Genomic DNA, 18135 nt, shown 5'->3' on the forward strand with positions numbered 1-18135 from the left:
AGAGCTCTGATATTTGACTTTTCCAGCGAGCAAAAGCCACGAGTTGGGCACTGGTCTCTCCCGGGCGCTAGCGGGCCGCGGGGATGCTGGAGCGCCAGGGCCTGGGCAGCAGCCGGTACCCAGCCGGGCAGGGGTGCGGAGCGGGGCTGCGGCCGCCCCCTCCCGGCGGGGCCCCGGCCCGGAGCGGCCCGCCTGCGCTGGGCTGAGCTCCTCCGGAGCCTCTCTCGCTTCGGGGGAGAACAGACGTGCGCCGCAGCGTGCCCGCTGCAGGGCTGCTCAGCGGCGGCGGCTCTCTGGGAAGAGAAGCGGCATCAAAACATAAATAGCTATTCCGAAGGCAAGGAGGTAGTCCCAAATCCCTCCTTTAGGAGCTGCAGGAGGAGGGACGCCAGCCGCACCCCCGCGCGGGGGAAGCGGAGCGGCAGCGGGCGGGGGCGGGGGCGGGTGTCGCCCCCCGCCCGCAGGTGCTGCCGAGCCGCGGGACCCCTCGGCGGGCGCCGGCCCGGGGCTGCACATCGCGGCCCGGCCAGCAGGAGGAAGGAAGAGGAAGTGAGAGCGGCGAGTGCCTGTGCTAGCCCCGGGATGGGATAGCGCCGGGGGCAGCCCAGCGCGGAACAGCGAGGCGGCGGAGCGGAGCGGAGCGCGGCTCCCGCGGCGGGGGCGGCCCCGCTCTGCGCTGGGCCGGGGGCGCTGCCCACGCCGGAGGTAGGAGAGCCTCGGTCCGGCGCGGGGACCCGGCGTGCGGGGGAGCGCGGAGAGGCACGGGGGGCAGGGGGGGAGGAGGAACGGGACGGGGCAGGCGGCCGGCGAGCCCCGCACCTGCCCGGGCGAGCGCCGCAGCCGCTCCCCGCGGCGGGAGGTGCGGGGCGGGGGGCGGCCGCGGTCGCTGCGAGAAAGAGGAAGCGCAGCGCTGTGCTTGTCAGTGCGGCGGGGCCTCGGACGGCGGCTGCCGGCGGGGGGGCGGCCCGGCCCGGCCCGACCCGACCCGCCTCGCCTCGCACAGCGGCTCCTCCCGCCGCCCTGCCCTCTCCGCCGGCCCCCGGCCGCCGCTCCCCCCGCCGCCCGGTTCTCCCCGCCGCGGCTTCGCCCGCGCCTCCTCCGCCACCGCCTCCTCCCTCTCCGTCCCCGCCTCAGCCCCCTCCCCTGCCCCGGGCAGCCCTGCCCGCCACCGGCTGCTCCCGGTGGCCGGAGGCCGCTGGCGGGGGGCGCGGACGGGAGCCGCACACCTCCGGGCGCGGGGGGTGAGTGGTGCGGGGCCTCGCCCGGCACGGCGGGACCGGCGCGGCGCTGAGCGGGGGCGGGGGGCGGCCGGCGGGACAGCGGCCGCGGCCGGACCCGCGGGGCTTAATGCGAGGGGTCGGGCCCGGGCGGAGACTGCGGCCGCAGCAAGTGTCCGCACCGCCGCGGGCGCCGCTCGGGAGGAGAAGCCTCAACTTTGAAGCAAGTGCATCCCCGCAGGCAGCCAGCTCCGAGCTCGGCGTTGGTACCCAGCCGCCGCCTCCGAGGGCATGCCTCCCCCTCGACCCGGCATCCGAGAGCTTCTTAGGGGGTGGGAGGGAGTGCGTGTGCTCCTTTTCCTAAGTTTATGCTCACACAAGTGATCAAACCGCTGATGAATTTCAGATGAAGTGATTGTTCTGAAATGTGGGTGGTGATTATGCAAAGCCACAGTGTGCAGCCTTGTAAAGCAAGTGGGTACTGGGTCTAAAAAGTTACGTTTGTGAAGTTTTTTGGCTCAAAGCCTTTGCAAAGTTTATTTTGAATATCTTTTCCTTGCAGAACTAATACAACTGTTCAGCTCTCCCCCGAGAATGGTGCAAAGTAAATATAGGAGTTCCTGAAAAATAACAGTGAGTACATTTCAAATCAGCAACGTTTTGTTGTTAACTTTATAAGAATATCTCTTAACCTGCCAAGGCTCAAAATGTGTAACAAACACAGAGAGAAAGCCAATGATAATAACAGTGCAGGAAATGTACCGTGCGTTAATTGCTTTAGTATAAACATGGTTGTCTATGAGCTCTGTTTCATGATACTGCAGTTATGGTGCAATTTCAGCAAGGGATGTTTTCAAGTGTATTCATTAGCAAACGGCTTTTCTTTTGCTTTTATCCCTCAGCTGACTGATTGCCCTTGGTTAAAACATTTGTCTTTTGGGGAGAGAGGGAAACCGAGTAAGAACTGTGCTGAGTTCTGTATCTGTGACTGGAGATGTTGTTTCCTACTCTTTCTCCTTGTCTGTATTTCCTTCTTTCCCCCAAATGCACACACACATGCATGCCATCTCATCTTCAGTTATATAATCTTGTAGACATTTATGGATCATTCATTGTTCGCATTAGTCCCATTCTTTCCATGTCATTCCTGCTTGATTGAGTGGCTTAGGCAGAATATTACAGAGGAAAGAAAATACATTGAAATTTACATAAAGTTCTTCCAGTTTCAGCTGAAAGTTTGCTGCTTTCTTTGAAGGTTTTCTTTCCCTGTATCACACTTTTTAATTTTTTTCCTTATTTTTTATTTTTTTTTATTATTTTTTTTTTCCTGTATAAGTAGGTGCTAGGGATCTAATCTGATGACCGGTAACTAGATAAAGAGGAGGAACAGCAGCGGTGACAGCTTGCTGGTAAAAGTCCCTCTTGTGTACTGTTAGCAAAATATCCATTAACACACGTCATAAAGCTGTTAAAAGTACTGCAGCAGCTTTTAAAACTCACCAGTTAGAGAAAAGAAAGATTAACGTGGTTAAAAACAGGAACATGATGTGAAATGGGTATTAGTAAAAGATACTGTCAGTGCAGTCTGTGGATCTGAATGTGTGAATTGACTCGTCTAGAGGCAAACCTGAATCACAATTTATTCATACTGGAAAGGTTACATAGGGGTAGTTGACTTTCTTTTCTCTCTTACTGAAATCTCTTTGAAACTTGCCGTGTGCTATACAATACACCTGCCTTCTCCGTAGTTTGCAACTTTGCTTTGAGTATCATTGCCTGAGGATTTGTTCTAATGAACGATTTGCTGATGGGGCAGGGAGGGGGGGTAGAGGAAAGAGAACTGGTTTCTAGACTTACCATTTTGATATTTTTTTCTAATATTCTCCATATGCCAGGAAAAAACTTACTAGGCACAGAATTCAGGCAGATTTTGCTGAGAGGAGAGGAAAAACTCTTACCTGCTTACTCTGTAGCAGTCTAGTTAACCAAAAGTATCTGCAGTTCTGCAGTTGTCATTATGTAACCTGACCATTGGTGTTCTTAAAAGCAAGCGCTTCTGTATTCTTGCCGTTTGGGTGCAACATATCGTGCTGACCTTAAAAGTTATTTTTTAATGCCCTTTTACCCTGGTTCTCATTAAACAAAGCTTCTTTTGGTACGTAGGAGTGTAACTGTTGCTGAAACACTGCTGTGTGCATTGAACTTCCTGACAGCAGTGCTGTGAGGTAGTGAATTGCAGATCAAGAGTAACGTGGTGCTCCACCCTTCCTTCCGCTCTTTGTTTTTTTCTACCTAGTAGAAATCTCTTTGATATTAAGGTTTGGGCTCACAGACATGCGTTCACACAGTATCCAGCCTACAAAGTGGTGTTGGACTATGATCTCATGTTTTCCATGCTGATACACAGCAAGCAGAGCTCCTATGATCACACATAAGACTTGTTGCTTTCTTCTTTTGATGCTCTAGGTGGCTTCAGTATGTGATGGGCTGAGTGGCTAATGCCGATAGATTTAAGTGTAACTAGGAAAAGGTTTTTCCCAGATCTCTGAAGCACATCTGCAAACTAACATGCGGTGTCCTCCTGTTCCAATAACAAGCTTTGTTGTTGTGGTTGTTTGGTTTATTTTGATATATTGTCAGCCACAATGTTTCTAATTCTGTAATTCTCAAATAAGGATTTGCTGGGGACTTAGATGAGGCTATCAAGTACAATTTTCCTCTTGAGCTGAGGTTTTGCTGTCACTTGATAGTCAGTTTCCTTGAAATAAACAATCTCTTTAAAATTTACGAGCTTTCTTTGTCATGCTGTGCTGTGAATGTACAGCATGTCCTTGTATTAAAAGAACTCTCCCCATTGTAGAAAGTGATAGGATTTTGGGAACCCTGGGAGCTACAAAACATCACGTACCCTTGAATCAAGCAAAAGTACAGTTGTCTCTTCTGGTCTATTTCTCTGCACAGTTATACATGGGTCTAGTAGACTTTCTCCTCTGCTGTATCTCTGTACTGTCTGTAATGTACAAATTGAGTGAGAATGGGTTGGTCACATTTGACTCCCCATTCATTCATCATTCTATTAAAAAAAATTCAGAAAATGAAAAAGCCTTTACAGTTACAGTTATTTTTGTTGTTGTTTGAACCCCTGATACAAGACCACTGTTCAGCAAGGTATGTGCTGTATCTTTAAAAGATTTTCCTGCTTTGAGTGAGGTTTTTTTTAAAAAAAATGTTTCTTGTATTCGTGGCAAGAGGAATGTGCCAAGTACACGTTGTTAAACTTGTGTCAATTTAACAGAGCAACTGTTTAAAGGATTTAGAATAATTTTTCTTCTACTCAAGTCAGTCACCCATTTTTTTCCCTTTTTTTTTTTTTTTTTTCTCCTCTCTCTTCCAATATAACACTGGAAAAGGAAAGAGAAACAAAAAGCAATTGGCAGAAGTCAGAATGTTGGCAAGCATTTGATAGTACTGATCTAAGAGGTGATATTATACATGTGACACTTAAATAACTGCATGCATATGGTTTTAGAAAGATTAATGGGAGAAGAGCCACAAACTTGCAGATCTGTCCTTCACTCAGCATTTTTGCATCAAGCTGTTTGCAAGAATTTAGTTTTGTGGTGTGATCTTTCATTATTGCAAGTGTGAGACACAAAAGAGAGATTGAAGATAATGTCATAACCTTTCTGCTAGCTTCCTTTGTTTTCTGATCACTGTTAACATGGAAGAGGAATATTAATGAGAAGTCTATGCTCCAGGGGATAGCTAGCATGCTTCCTCTTCTCTCCATTTCAAATCTGACCAAGGAAAGCCTTCTGTGTTCTGGGCAGACACTTAGTGGCTGGTGCTGCATGTGTGGTGCCCATCAGTAAGTAAGGGACTGATTTCTCAAGCTGCTGAGCAGATGGCTTTGTAAAGCACATGCCTGCACTCAAGAGCAAGGTGAACGGGGATTCACGTGGTGCTTGTTTGCAAACCCTTGAAAGTGCATTGATTTATTTTTCCTAATGGCAGGTTTCCAGTGTGAGTATTTGATTTGTCTGCAGTAGGCTTGTTGTCAATGGCTGCTAGGAGAGGAAAATTAATTGCAAGAAGTTAGTGGGAAAGGTGTTTTTTTTTGTTCAGCACTAAATCACACTATGATGAAGACTTGTAGGTATTGCTGGTAAGGATCCCCTTCAGAAAAGTGTTTTAGTTTATGTACAAATGAGCTCACTTTGGTGCATTTCTAGGGAGTAGGCTATGGAGCTTTTTAGAAAGCCAAATATTCTACCTGGAGATGTAATGCAAATATGATAAAGGACCTATTCTTACCACCTTTAAGGATGTAAGTCTTCTTACTACTCTTTCTGCTGTGTTTCATTTGCAGTCAAGCAGCACTGCAAAAAAACTCCACAGAAGCTAGCACTAGCAGCAGGGAGGGAGTGGGAACTACAAGTCAATGCTTAGGGGAAAATTTCCCCTTTCAGATGGAATGAAATTGATTTAAAATGTTTGTGAAACATCATCTTCAGTAAAGAGGCTGGGGATGGGGGAGGGGGGAGGTGTGAGAGCATGGAAAATAATAAAATAAATTATTCCCAAACAGGTTTATTACAAAACTATATCTCTATCCTGTCTGTGTGCATTTTCTCTTTTGTTTCTGCTGTCCTTTTCATTTTAGTTCCTTTGAGTTAAACTCTCCTCATAACTTCTTCCTCCGTGTTTGCCACTTGTACTTTGGTGCCTTATTCTTTGGTATTTATTTATCCCAGCTCTCATGATTTCAAGGTCTTTGCCCAGTCCTTAAATTCTGTATCCTGGGAATCCTTAGGTTATTATTCACATAAATAATTCTATTTAAGATTTCCAAGAAAAGCTGAGGCCTGAAGTGTGTATCATCTCCCATGTTTTTCTCATCTCTAGTTCAAAGGGTTTATTGTACATTCCTAATTTATGGTTGGCATATGAAATATAAATCTGTCTCTGAAGTACTGTGTCATCAGGGATGGGGTAATTCCTTCATCAGCTACATGGATGCACACATAATAACCTGGCTCTTTTTCTTTTTGAGCTTGCTCCGACTGCAAGGGAGGATGGGTCACTGCTTCTAAGAGAACTTCAGATTCTGGAGATGTGTTGGCATTAAACTCCCATTCTTTAATACAGCAGAGGAAGCTTGCTTGAAGGTTATCTAATTTGCCAGAGATTTTTTGGAAATCAGAGAGTGTGCATGAACCTGGACAGAATGCTCTGTGTGGACCTTTTTTTTCCTTAATGAAAATGTATGAACTTGACAACCCATATCAAACACATCCAACATTTTGAAGTTATACAAAGGGAGAGATATGCAGGGTTTGACAACAGGCTCAAATAATGCTGTCAGCACTTCAACCTTCCTCTTTCAGCTGAGATTTTTATGTGTGTTGACTGGGATTAGATGACTGGTGCTGCTCAGAAGTGGTTTACTTCTAGCTCATTGTCAGACTCATAGTAAAGATGGGAAGAGACAGGTCTCCTGATGTAGTCTGTTGGAAACTTCCAGAAAATTCAGTATGTAGCTTTCCTTTCCTGTGACAATGTGCATGCTGTAAGTACTTTGTGCATTTGTTTGTGGACTTGAAACACATATCCTTCTGATGGTGAATTGATCTTTTACGTAGTAATAGGAGATACATAACTGTTGGGGAAATAGAAGAGTGGTTTTTATTTTTAAATGTAGTTGAAACAATTTTTCCTATGTTTTGGAGTGATGGAAAGAGTTCAGCAAAACCAATATGCCAATAAAATCCTACAAAATGTGGTTGTTTTAACACTTTCTTCCACAGATACAATTTGTTTTAACTGACTATTCATATATTCTCAGTACATGCATGCGTTCTGCTGCTTGAATTTGTAGCTGAAGTGAAACTATTGCTTGTCTATTTTTCATTCTCTTCAGCCAACCTACATTTATCATATAGTCCAGCAGAAGTTTGAGGGATACTCGGGTTTTGGCAAAGATACCTCATACGAGCAGTTCAGGCTTTCTGCCTGCCTAGGCTGGCAATTTGCAGTATTCTTCATTGAATCTTGTTGATGTGAACATAGCAGGGGTGATTCTTTAAATTGCTGCTTCATATTTTAGGACAGGCAGTAATCTACTAAGGTTGGATGATGAGGAATTTATAACTATTCATATACCCTCTGGCCAAACAATAAATTTGATTTGAGCATTTTTTTCTCTAATAAGAAGAGAAAAATTTCTATGACACAGGTTGATATAATACAATTTTTACTTGTGGTGCCAGTGAATGTACTTGTTACATAGCAGTGCAGTCTTTTCCATTGCTTTGCTTTCTGGTACAATTGCCACATTAATTTTCATAGCAACAGTTGTGGCTTCAGCTGGAAATTGAAACCTAATAAATGTTGGCTCAGCACATGGACTTTTTGACAAACGTTTTTAGTAACACTGAGCCAAACTAAGTGAAAAAAAGTAAAAATCCTAAGCTTAAGTACTTGTATTTGGATTCTGGAAAGATATCTGGTATACCCTTTGGTCACTAGGCTGTTAAAATGTTGGAGTATTGGTGTTTGTCTCTTCATCTTTCTTTTTTTTTCTCCCCCTCCCAAGTTTTCCTTTTTTTCCTCCTCCCTTCAAGCACCAGCAGACTCATCTGTTGAAACTCTACCCCCTGTGGTTCAAGTACATTCCTCCTATCAACCTTTTCACCCCACCTCCCACTGTCCCTCTTCACACATGCACTGAAATCTCTTCTGCTCACCAAACTTGCAAAATTCAGGCCTAGATGTGGGGTCTGATTTTATGTCGGTCTAAAATCTCTTCTACCAGCATGCATAACGTCTCCTGTTGTGCTTAATCTTCTTTTTCTTAAAAAAAAAAAAAAATAAAAAAAAATGGGTAGAAAATCTGAAGAACAAGTCAGAAGTTCCACTGGAGACCAAAAGAACATTTGGTGTGGTGGTTGTAACTACTCAGGAAAAGGGAGAAAGGGGAAGAAAAAGGAGCCAGTCAACCAAAACAAAATGACAAGGTCCTTTTCATTTTGGACCACTTAATACAATTTTAACCATATTTATGGCAAATAAAGGTTTGACAGCTAGTGCCAGTTCCAGAAAATGAGAGAAAGGGCATAAAAAAAATCATTCAGACCTTGAAAAAAAGAGTGGTTTTTTTTTTTTTTTTTTAATTATAACTAATGTTAGAAGCAGGCCAGTTCATGTGGTCTTTTTTTTTTTTTTTTAAGACTGATTTTCTTATTTTGGAGCTAAAAATTGAAGCTTTTGTAAAAGTGCAAACATAGAAAACAATTTTGAAAGAGGAAAATCATCTCACTTCCATGTGTTGCTCTGAGCCTTTCTCTGTCCTGGCTTTTTTCTCTGACATATTTGGACAAACTGTGGAAACTTGGGCATCTGTTCTGCCCTCTGTATGAAATGGTGATTTCAGTCTGTGTTTCTTGGATTAGCCTTAAGACGTAACCATGTACAGCATCTTTCATAAACTTTTTTAATATCCAATAGTCTGGGCTTCTATTTCTTGACCTGCCAAAAATAGCCAATTTTTTCCTTCAGCTACCTTAGGAATTTAGATTGTTGGAAGAGTGTCTGGGTGTGTGTTGTGGTAACAAGAGCTGGTCGTGTCATGCTGTGTTGGGAAAGTAGAGGTGGCAAAGACTTCATCCCCTGCAGCTGTAAGTAAATCAGATGACACATTATGATAAAGGAGAAATGTCTTCTGAGAGAGAAGGGAAAACAATAATCTGCATAATTTTAAATCCAAGTCGGAATTTGAGTTCTGTTTTGAAACAAATACATAAATAAAATGGTCTTAGGCTGTTTACACTGGGATTTTAAATTGGTCTCCCAGCTCATAGGCCAGAAAGATCAAGCCATCCACGATTCAGTGGTATGTGGATTGAAATGAAGCCAGTAGGTTTTAAGATTTTTTTTTTTTGTCTATGCTCCAAATTGCTTAAATTTTGTAAAATTATTAATTTCACTCTAGAGATGGAGAGGTTTTCAGCTCTGAATTAATTGTGTATAATTAATATATGAAGGTTGAAAAAAGCAACTGTACTGGCCTATAGGCTACTTTTTCTAATTAAAGGAATGATGGCATAAAGGAAAAAGCAGTTGGACTTCCCTCCTCTAAGCCAGTACATAGAGAACCACCAAACTAGACTAGAAAATCAAACTTAAGTCAACCCATAGGTCCTTTGTTTCCAACTAATTGTTTTTGCTGTGTTCATTGGTCTTCATAAGCTTGGCTAAGGGGATAAGCCTTGCTTTCCTGTCTTGAGGCTTTTTTCTCTTGATCTATTGAAATTCAGAATTGAGGGCCCCCTTTAGAGAATGTCCTGTGGGTAGCTGTCTCCTCTGTAACAAAGAAGCCCCAGCTGTGGATGTGGATTGAACAGAGAGGTAGCCTCTCAGGCTAGCAATTTGGAGTCATTTAGGAGAACCAGTAGTTTTAATTTAATTTGGAAATGGTAAGCCTGAGTCAGCACATTTTTCATACTGCTGTCTTGCTTTTGAATTCAGACAGAACCTGGGCAGGACCAGTGTTTTCTGCCACAGGTTGTTTACGAGATATGTACTTCAGTGGAATGACATTGTGCAACCGTGTAGTTCTAAAGTGATGGAAGAGATGCTGTAAATCCCTGGTTTGACACTGGAATAATGTAGTTTTGGTCTTTGCATCATTTGAAGACTGGTGGCCTGAGTGAGTGCATCCTCAGGATGGCTGCCCTCCAATGTTTCAATGCTAGCAGTGTTCCTACAGGAAGGATGGAGAGGGGAATTCAGGTGTGCCACACAGTGCAGATCCTGCTAAGAAGTGAGTAAAACCGGTTGACAGGGCTCATAAAATGTTTTCTGCATCTTCTAGCTTCTTCATCCCAGTCTGTTTCCAGCAGCCTCCTCCGTGTCAAGATAGACAAGTGTTACTGCTGAAGATGAATAGATCACGGGGACACAGGTAGAGGTGTGGTGAAAAGAAGAGCAGAGTTTATTTTTTCTCTCAGGATTTATAGGCTTTTTACCACAGCCAGGGATTGGATGGTCAGGATAACACTTTCTCACTGCACTGGCCATGAGAGATACCCATCACAAGACGTGTAACAGAAAGAATGTACACATATCTATGTTTACAGCTACTCTGCTGGGAAAGTCTTTAGAAAACCATGTTAGCAAGCTCAGAAGCTGAGTTTTCAGGGCAACAGACAAGTGTTAGTTATGGATGTGTAATTACAGCTATACATGTAATTAGCTGCATTATCAATAGTAGCTAAGGGGAAAGAGGGTTGAGGGTTTTCAGTATGGTGGTCCATGTGTGCTGTCCATTCATATGCACACTGCATGTGACAAGTGGCATGGCTTAGAGAAACCTTGGAGAGAAGAAATATCTTTGTTAGAAATTAATCTGGGTCACAGAACAGTTTGAGTTAGAAGGGAACTTTGAAGATCATCTAGTCTGAACTCCAGGACCTATTGTTTTCTCAAAAGTAGTACCACTGGAAAAAGGAGTTAATCAGTCAAATGCTAGCTTGTGAAAGCTGCAGCAAGATCTCTTAATTTACTGTATTTACTGAATGAGAAAGGTAAGTCTGCTCAGTGTGGTCACTTGATCTTGGCTTGTTTTGTGGGAGAAGTTGCAAATGGGAGCAAGGCAAGGTTGTGTTCTGTATTGATAAAGATCACCTGAAGTGGTTGGGAAACTTGCAGGTTGTTTTGAGCATCTTTACAACATCAATTTAAAAATACAAGGGTAGGCAGTAGGCCGAATGTAGACACAAAGAGATATATTTGCAAGCTATTTTCTGAATAAAAGTTGGGAATTGCCTTCCCTAGGGACAGCATGGACAGTATGTGCCAGATTGTAATATGAAATTCCTGCTGCAATTGTAGTGCTTTGGTGCGATGATTTAGCCAAACAAGGCAGAAAAGATCTGCAATCAATTTTTTTTAGATACAGACAGAACTGAACTGCTCTGTCTATTGAACTATACAGTGGAATTCCCACCAGACACTGTGAAAAGCTCAGGGCAGCTCCAGTTTGGTTTAACTGTCCAGTATTTGTATTGAATAAACCTACATATCAATTGTAGGAAGAAATTCACATACTCTCTTGGTATATGCTAAAGGCAAAAGAAGTGTTTAAAAAGTGTTAAGTTCAGTTTGAGAAGTCTGCTATTGTTTTCATTTTTTACTCTGATGATAGCACAAAGCCTAGTGAACATGAAGTCAAAGAAAAAGAAACATTTTAAAAGACACTTTTTCAATGGAAATGAACACAGGTGGTTTTAAAATATTACTGGTCAACTGACATGAGCTCTTAATGGAGTGTACGTAAAGACTCTCTGGAAATACCTAGATTTCATGAGTGAAGGACCATCTCTTTCCTCTCTGAATTAGAGCAGATTGTTCTGTAATAAAGGTTGTCCATAGATAAAAGACCATGAAGTAGCAATATGATTTAGTTGAAAAATACTAATCTTCGGCATTCACAATAATTTTCTGTTTCGTGCTCATACTGATTTCATGCTGGGATATCTACACTTGAAACTGAAAAAAACTCTGAATGTTTGGAGTTTTTATGTGTGTGTTTGGTTTGGGGTTTGTTTGTGTTCTTTGTTTATTTTAAAAGAAAAATTTTATCTGTAGCTTTTTGCTGTCTTAATGGGGAAAGCTGTGCGGGGCTTGTCTTGGTCTTGTACAATAAAAGTTGGTAATAACTTGCCATAATACTTCCACTAAAAATATTAACCAAATAATTTTGACCAGCTGGTATAACTCAGTTTCTCTTGCTAAAATAAAATCACTCCGTACAGCGGTGCTAAACCTCTAGAATTTGGTCTTTAGAAGTAGAAGAAAAAATTATCTCAGTTACACACAGCTGTAAATGTTCCTTCTTCAGTGGTGAGCAGTGTGTAGCATCTTTGTTCAGAGAATTAGTCCACAGAGTCACAGTTCAGCACTTAAAACCTTGAATGAAAAAAATGAGGTCAAAGAGAGGAAGGCATTTTCCTTGAAATGTGTAAGAAATTGATGCAGACTTAAAATATGCAGAGTTACTTTTTCCTTTCCAAGGTCTAAAACTGGTCTTCAGGTACTTCTGGTCCCACTGAGTAACTCAGGAAATCAGTGAAAGCTGAGTGTAATACATGTGATAATTGCAAAGGCTTTTGCTATTTGCAGAACAATCTGGATACGTCAAGGGAAGAAGTTACCTGCTTCTTTCCCACTGGTATGCTACAAAAGCAGAGGAAGTATTTAGGAAGGGAAGGAGCTTCTCTCATTTTGTGTTTTTAGAGCAACTTTGTCCTAGGAGCAGTAGTTTCCCTGTTGTTATCCCTGCAGACAAAAAGATGGTTGGGTTGCTGAGACATTGGCATAAAATAATGTGTCTTTCTGTGGTAGTTATTTTAAAGTATGTCTGACAAAAAATAGTGTCATTCTGCAGTTGTCAATGGCTCACCTTGCACAATTGTTAGAAGAAGAACAAGACTGCATTAGGAAGAACCAACAGAAATTTGAAGCATTTTGCCTCACCATTTGCTTCTGCAGAAATGGATTACAAATGCTAGAGCGTTATTTACATCTGTGGGTATATGAATCCCCAATGTAATGTGTTTCATTTCTGTTCTGCAGAGCATTTTATGTAAGTAGGAGGAGCAGGTATTCATTGCTGATGAAAAGTGTTGTACGTTACCTGCCCCTTTGGAAGGGAAATTTATGTGTTTATATTTAAAAGCTGCCAGTGCCAGAGGCATTTTTTTATTTTATTATTATTCTCATTTTAAAAACCATGTCTTGGACTTCCTTATCTCCTCTTAACGGAAAAAAAAAAAAAAGAAAAAATAAAAGAAAAAAGATTGTTCAGTTTCAGACTTTGTTGGAACTGTGCTGCCAGGAGCCTTCCTGGCCTCTGGCACTATCAACAGAAAATGCAGCTCTTGAAAGAATGGATTATAGTTTCGGAAGGGCTGCTGGAGGGGGGAGAGGATACCAAGACTGGCAGAACTTGGCATTGCAAAGAAATGGCAGAAAAAATATTCACGTTCCTTGAAGCTTTTCATGATGGTAGAATAAGGTTGAATGAAGGGGAAGAAAAAAGAAATAAAACAAGTAGAAGGGGAAAGCATTAGCAGGCCCTGAAAGGGGAGGGGAAGACATCATCAAGTTTATTTAGGTCCTGTCTTTTTTGCAAGATAAGCCTGAAAGAGGGAATTTGTGATCTCCAGTGTTTCAGTTTAGTAATTTAAATCTGTGATATATAATTTGGGGGGGGGGGGGTTCCCCCACACAAGGTCACACAACCTTACTCTGTCAGAAAACTGAGGTCGAATATGCTGAGCCGTTGTATAACTTATAGCTGGCTGAAGAGTAGGAGAATGGAACACAATGACACATTCATTAGGTAAATATTCCTCAGCCCTCCACAGCTCTAACACATGCTCATTTTTGTTTAATATGTTGCCCAGCTGGATGCAGGATCACTAGCTGGTGGCAGGGCAGGACTGTAACAAGTTTGCAAACAACCTTTGCATCCTCTGGGGAGAATGGTGAAGCCCAAGTCATGCCTTGGATGGTCCTGCCGGTGAGGAGGCATGCAAATTGGCTGCTGCTTCAGAATGGTCACTGGGCTTTCTCACTCTTTATTTCTTCTCTCTCCATCCTTCCTGTCTGCTGTTGCAGAGGCTGTTTGAGCCCTCAGCAGACAGCTTTATGTCTACCATAAGGATGCAGTGGGAGTGAGGAAGCTCTTGAGCTTTTAAGGCCAATCCAAGATTATTCTGGGTCCTTTGAGGTGGGTGGGTGGGCGTGAAGACAGGAAAGATTCTTATTAAATTACAATTAAATATTAGCTTAACTTTTGCTCCTGTTAATTCAGCACAAACCATGACAGATATGGGTCATTTTTTTTTTTTCAGCACAGTTATGAATAATGATGGAGAAAATAAATGCACAAGTCAGATCAGCCGGGTGGGAAGCACCCATCTTGTGTAGCTGCAGCTATGCTTCTGACCAGAGCTACTTTCTGAACAGCTTGGAAAGCCTTCCTTTGAAGATTTTTGCTTTTTAGACAAAAAGAGATTGTAATCTGCACTCAGGAAACATTATTTTAATCAAAGTATTTGGTTTTTATATCCATGCACACACATGCATGTGTGCAGTATAACAGCACAGCGGGGTCTATGTGTATTATTTTAGTGGTAGTGAATATTAAGAAATTAGCCACTAAACCAGATGAAAACTGAGTTCATGCAAATTTAATTGGAACTGTGGTTGGATAAAGGACACAGGCATATGGCTGTGTTCTTTATCAAAAGGGTCTGAAGTCTGCTGGGTTAATGGTTTTCATCTCATTTCACTGGCCTTTGACCCTGAGAATTTCGTATAGCTAATAAATTCAGCCATGAGTGAATTATTTGCTATTCATTTCAGAGATTCAGTATGCTACAAAAATTGTGATGTCTGTCTCGTAGTGAGGATGAGCATTATGCTGGAGCAGTTGGGTGTCTCGGGTGTGTAGTGAGGCACAGTCAAAGCCAGGCTGCTCTTTGCTGCTGTAAACACATCTCTGGCTTGCTGCTGGAGCACGATTGCTTGGATTATACTGTTGCTCTCAGAAAATATTGGGGTTTGTTTCCTAAGTATCTGTTGGAAGGTGGCCTTTTAAGCACTGAACATCATTTGTAATAAAGGGATCTTAGCATATTTTCTTAAAAGCTAAAAGGAAATGAAATTAAATAGTCCTCCATGCTGTTCTGAATTCTGCTTTAGGAAAGGATGCCAGATAAGGGTGTAATAGGCAACACATTTTGAAATTTTCTCTAAATGTTGTTGCAAGGCCCATGGAAATGAGCGGATCTCCAGAGTGCTAAAAGAGAATAAAGCTTTATTGCTTGCTGTAAAGCTACTGGTGGAGGGAGTAGTTACACTAAAGCAAGGTGAAGTTTAAATTTAAACACAGCTGTCTGTTCTGCTCCATATAGGTATGCTACTTCTGAAACAAGCACCTTTTTAGAAGGTCTTGGAGAGGAAATGCAGGTGAGTTAGTGCGTAGGTTTGTTTATGGGCTTGTGGATTAACTATGATTCTTTCCTTACGCTTACTCCTGAAGAGGAGGCACATTGTCTTGAGCATGTAGCACTTTAACTGCAAATTTTATCATGGAGGCAGGCAAAATGAAGGGAAAGAAATGAGTGTTTGCAGATATCACTTCTTGTCCTGCCTGCTTGGTTGTTCTAAATATCAGCAGCATGTGGAGAGTTACTGGCAGGCCTACAGGTAATGCAGAGCTCCAGCAGTGTGGCTGCCAGTGGAGCCAGCACATACTAATAACTGACTAATTGTTTCTGTCACACCTGCACAAGCCTTTCTGTCTCTCTCTGAAACACATTAGCATTCATGAGAAGTTACTGAACCATGATGAATCACAAACACATTTTAAGTAATTATTTTGTGATTCTCCTTGGGACAAGTACACCTTTTCTAAACAATACCTCATTTTTCTACCTCATGAAACATTGTATTTTATTTAACCAGAGAAATGAAAGTCAGAGAAATTAAACCCTCTCTGTGTATTCAGGCTTACCTTTTAAGGGGGGCTTTGTATTCTTGCTTTGGACTTTCTACCTCTGAGCTTCAGTGTGGGATTAGATTAAAAAGCTCTGATCTGTGCTGGTTTTATTAACACAGTAATATGGCTAGATCACATAATGTGGCACATTAGTTGTGAAGCTTTGGATGCCAGTTCTACCACCTCCCTGGGTGTTCACCCAGTTAACAGCTGGTTTCCACAGAGGGCTGTGTCCGTCTCAGTATTGCTCATTGACTCAGATGAAAGTTACTTGAACTGCATGGGAACTCCACAAGCCTTTTCCATATGAGAGTGCCTGTGCTATTCCAGGATCTTGCTGTGATCTCACCAGTACATGCCTGCCAAGTGCTTAGTTTGATTTACTGTTCTCATTTTCAGTGTAGACTTAGACAATCATGAAAGGAATGATTAAACCAGAGTGGGAATGACTATGCAAATAACTGATGGAAGTGTAAGAGAGAATAGCAACATCTATGGAGTTTTTTAACTTCAGTTATTTATTTGAAAAGTTATTTGATGACAAGGTTGATCAAAAATTCTCTGTTTTGCTAGGGCTTGTGCAATGAAATGGAAATATTAGATGAAATCACATATATATATATCTGTGGGTATAACTGGTGTTTCCAGCATGTTAAGCCAAACCTTCAGGATTGATTTCTGCTGGCAAGATGTTGTAGTAGGTATGGAGAGCAAGCAGAAATGCTGCTTGAAAGACTTGGGTCACTTCTTACACTCTCTGAAGTTTTAGCTTGGTACCCCAAGAAACAGCAACAGATTTTGTTGCTTCTATGTACAGGATCTGTGTCTCTTTTCTACTCTACTTTTAAATTGTCAGCTGATTCAAGCCAAGTTCATAGAGCAATAGAGGTCTCAATAATGAAATTTCAGACAGGTTTTTGAAAGTAGGAAACTGGGCAGAGCTTAGAGAACTTCTAAGGGAACTCAGAAATTCTTAGGGGACTCTAAGGGAAAGGTTCTGGGGTGAACCTTGTTAAACATATAGAAACCTGCACCAGGAATTCAGATAGGTTTGCTTTAACCATGCTGCTCTTGCTGTCTTTGTTCTCTTTGGTTAGACATATGTATGAGAAAATATTCTTTTGCTTTTTTAAGGAAAAATGGAATGCAAGTCCTGAAAGCCAAAACTTGTACAAAAATTAGATTGCCATCTCTTAACTTACCTGAATTCTACTCTGAAACTTGCAGGGTGTGACTTTACACAATGCCTCGTTGAGAGAGTAGTAGTAGAAACATCTAGATAAGTGAGATTCAGGCTGCTCTAGTAATTTTATCAAAGTGATTAAATAAAAATACTGGTAAGCACTCACTTTTAACATTAAAAACTTCAAAATTACAATGAAGAACTATATTTTAGACACTTTTAGGCAGTCCTGTTCTACTCATGAAAGAGTAGTGCTAATGATGGAGACCTAACAAAATAAAAAAAAAAGGTACTGTGTGTCCATATGGGAGAGTGCTGTGCAGATGGTAGATAAATACAGAGGAACAGTTACCAAATCCTGCTGTAATGAAGAGCTCAACTAAAAAGAAATTTTCGCTGCCCAATAAGGATGGATTACAAATTAATTTTGTGCTTGATAGGCAGTTGTTTGGAGCTTTAAAACAACCTAAAGCACAAACTCATGTTGCTAAGTTTTACTGCAGTTGGACTTTACTGTAACTGTAAAGTCCATGGGTTGGCTTTTGTCTTCTTATAAAAATTTTAAATTTTGCAAGGATGCAGAAGGGAAGAACATGATGGTTAATGAAAATAGGATGTTAATTGTTTCCAAATGCTGGCTTGCTCATGAGGTAGAATTTATCTCCAGTTGGAGGAGCCATGTAAATTCAGATGGTCAGGGGCTATCAAGGCACCAGATGAGGTTTTAGAGTTGGTCTGGTAATAGCTTCTGCTATAATTTTCCTCAGGCTTCAGTTGGTGGCTTAGCTCTTCTTTTTGACCTGCAGCTAGCCAAGGGCCTGACCAGGCTGACTTTTCTAGCTGGTGCTGGGAGAAAGAACCTGGGGGTCCTTTTTCCTCCTGGCCAATAGTACCATGACTGTCTTCTAATACCTGCCCATAGCTGAAATGAGTAGGTGCTGTATCTCTCAATTTTTTTTAATAATTCCCCTCCCCATGTTTAGCATAAATATCCTCTTTGATTTGAGCACAGCATGCTCCCTTGAGTATGTGTCTCCCCATTCTAACAATTTTGATTAATTAAGGACCTTTTTTTTGGTGATACTTTTCTACCCTAAGCCCTTGTAGTATCAAGACATGGACTGTCGTAATGTACAGCCACCAACTGAAATATAGCTGTCACTCTT

General features: G+C 42.1%; 1 protein-coding gene across 4 annotated transcripts in view; it reads left to right on the plus strand.

Annotated features, from left to right (window-relative positions):
* Positions 1 to 527: 527 nt before the first annotated feature.
* ELMO1 (engulfment and cell motility 1) overlaps positions 528 to 18135 on the plus strand; it is a 302673-nt gene continuing 285065 nt past the window's right edge. For 2 of the 4 annotated variants that reach the window (XM_088054072.1, XM_014248665.2), the window contains exons 1-2: positions 528 to 705; positions 1780 to 1850. The gene's annotated coding sequence lies outside the window, so the exon portion shown is untranslated. Of the gene's footprint in view, positions 706 to 1106; positions 1242 to 1672; positions 1692 to 1779; positions 1851 to 18135 lie in introns of those variants that run through there. The other 2 variants (XM_005519061.3, XM_014248668.2) reach the window with 2 other exon arrangements.

Source organism: Pseudopodoces humilis, chromosome 1, assembly GCF_049639895.1.
Source record: "Pseudopodoces humilis isolate 2021_Gansu_Grassland_sample_001 chromosome 1, ASM4963989v1, whole genome shotgun sequence".
NCBI classification, from domain to species: domain Eukaryota; kingdom Metazoa; phylum Chordata; class Aves; order Passeriformes; family Paridae; genus Pseudopodoces; species Pseudopodoces humilis.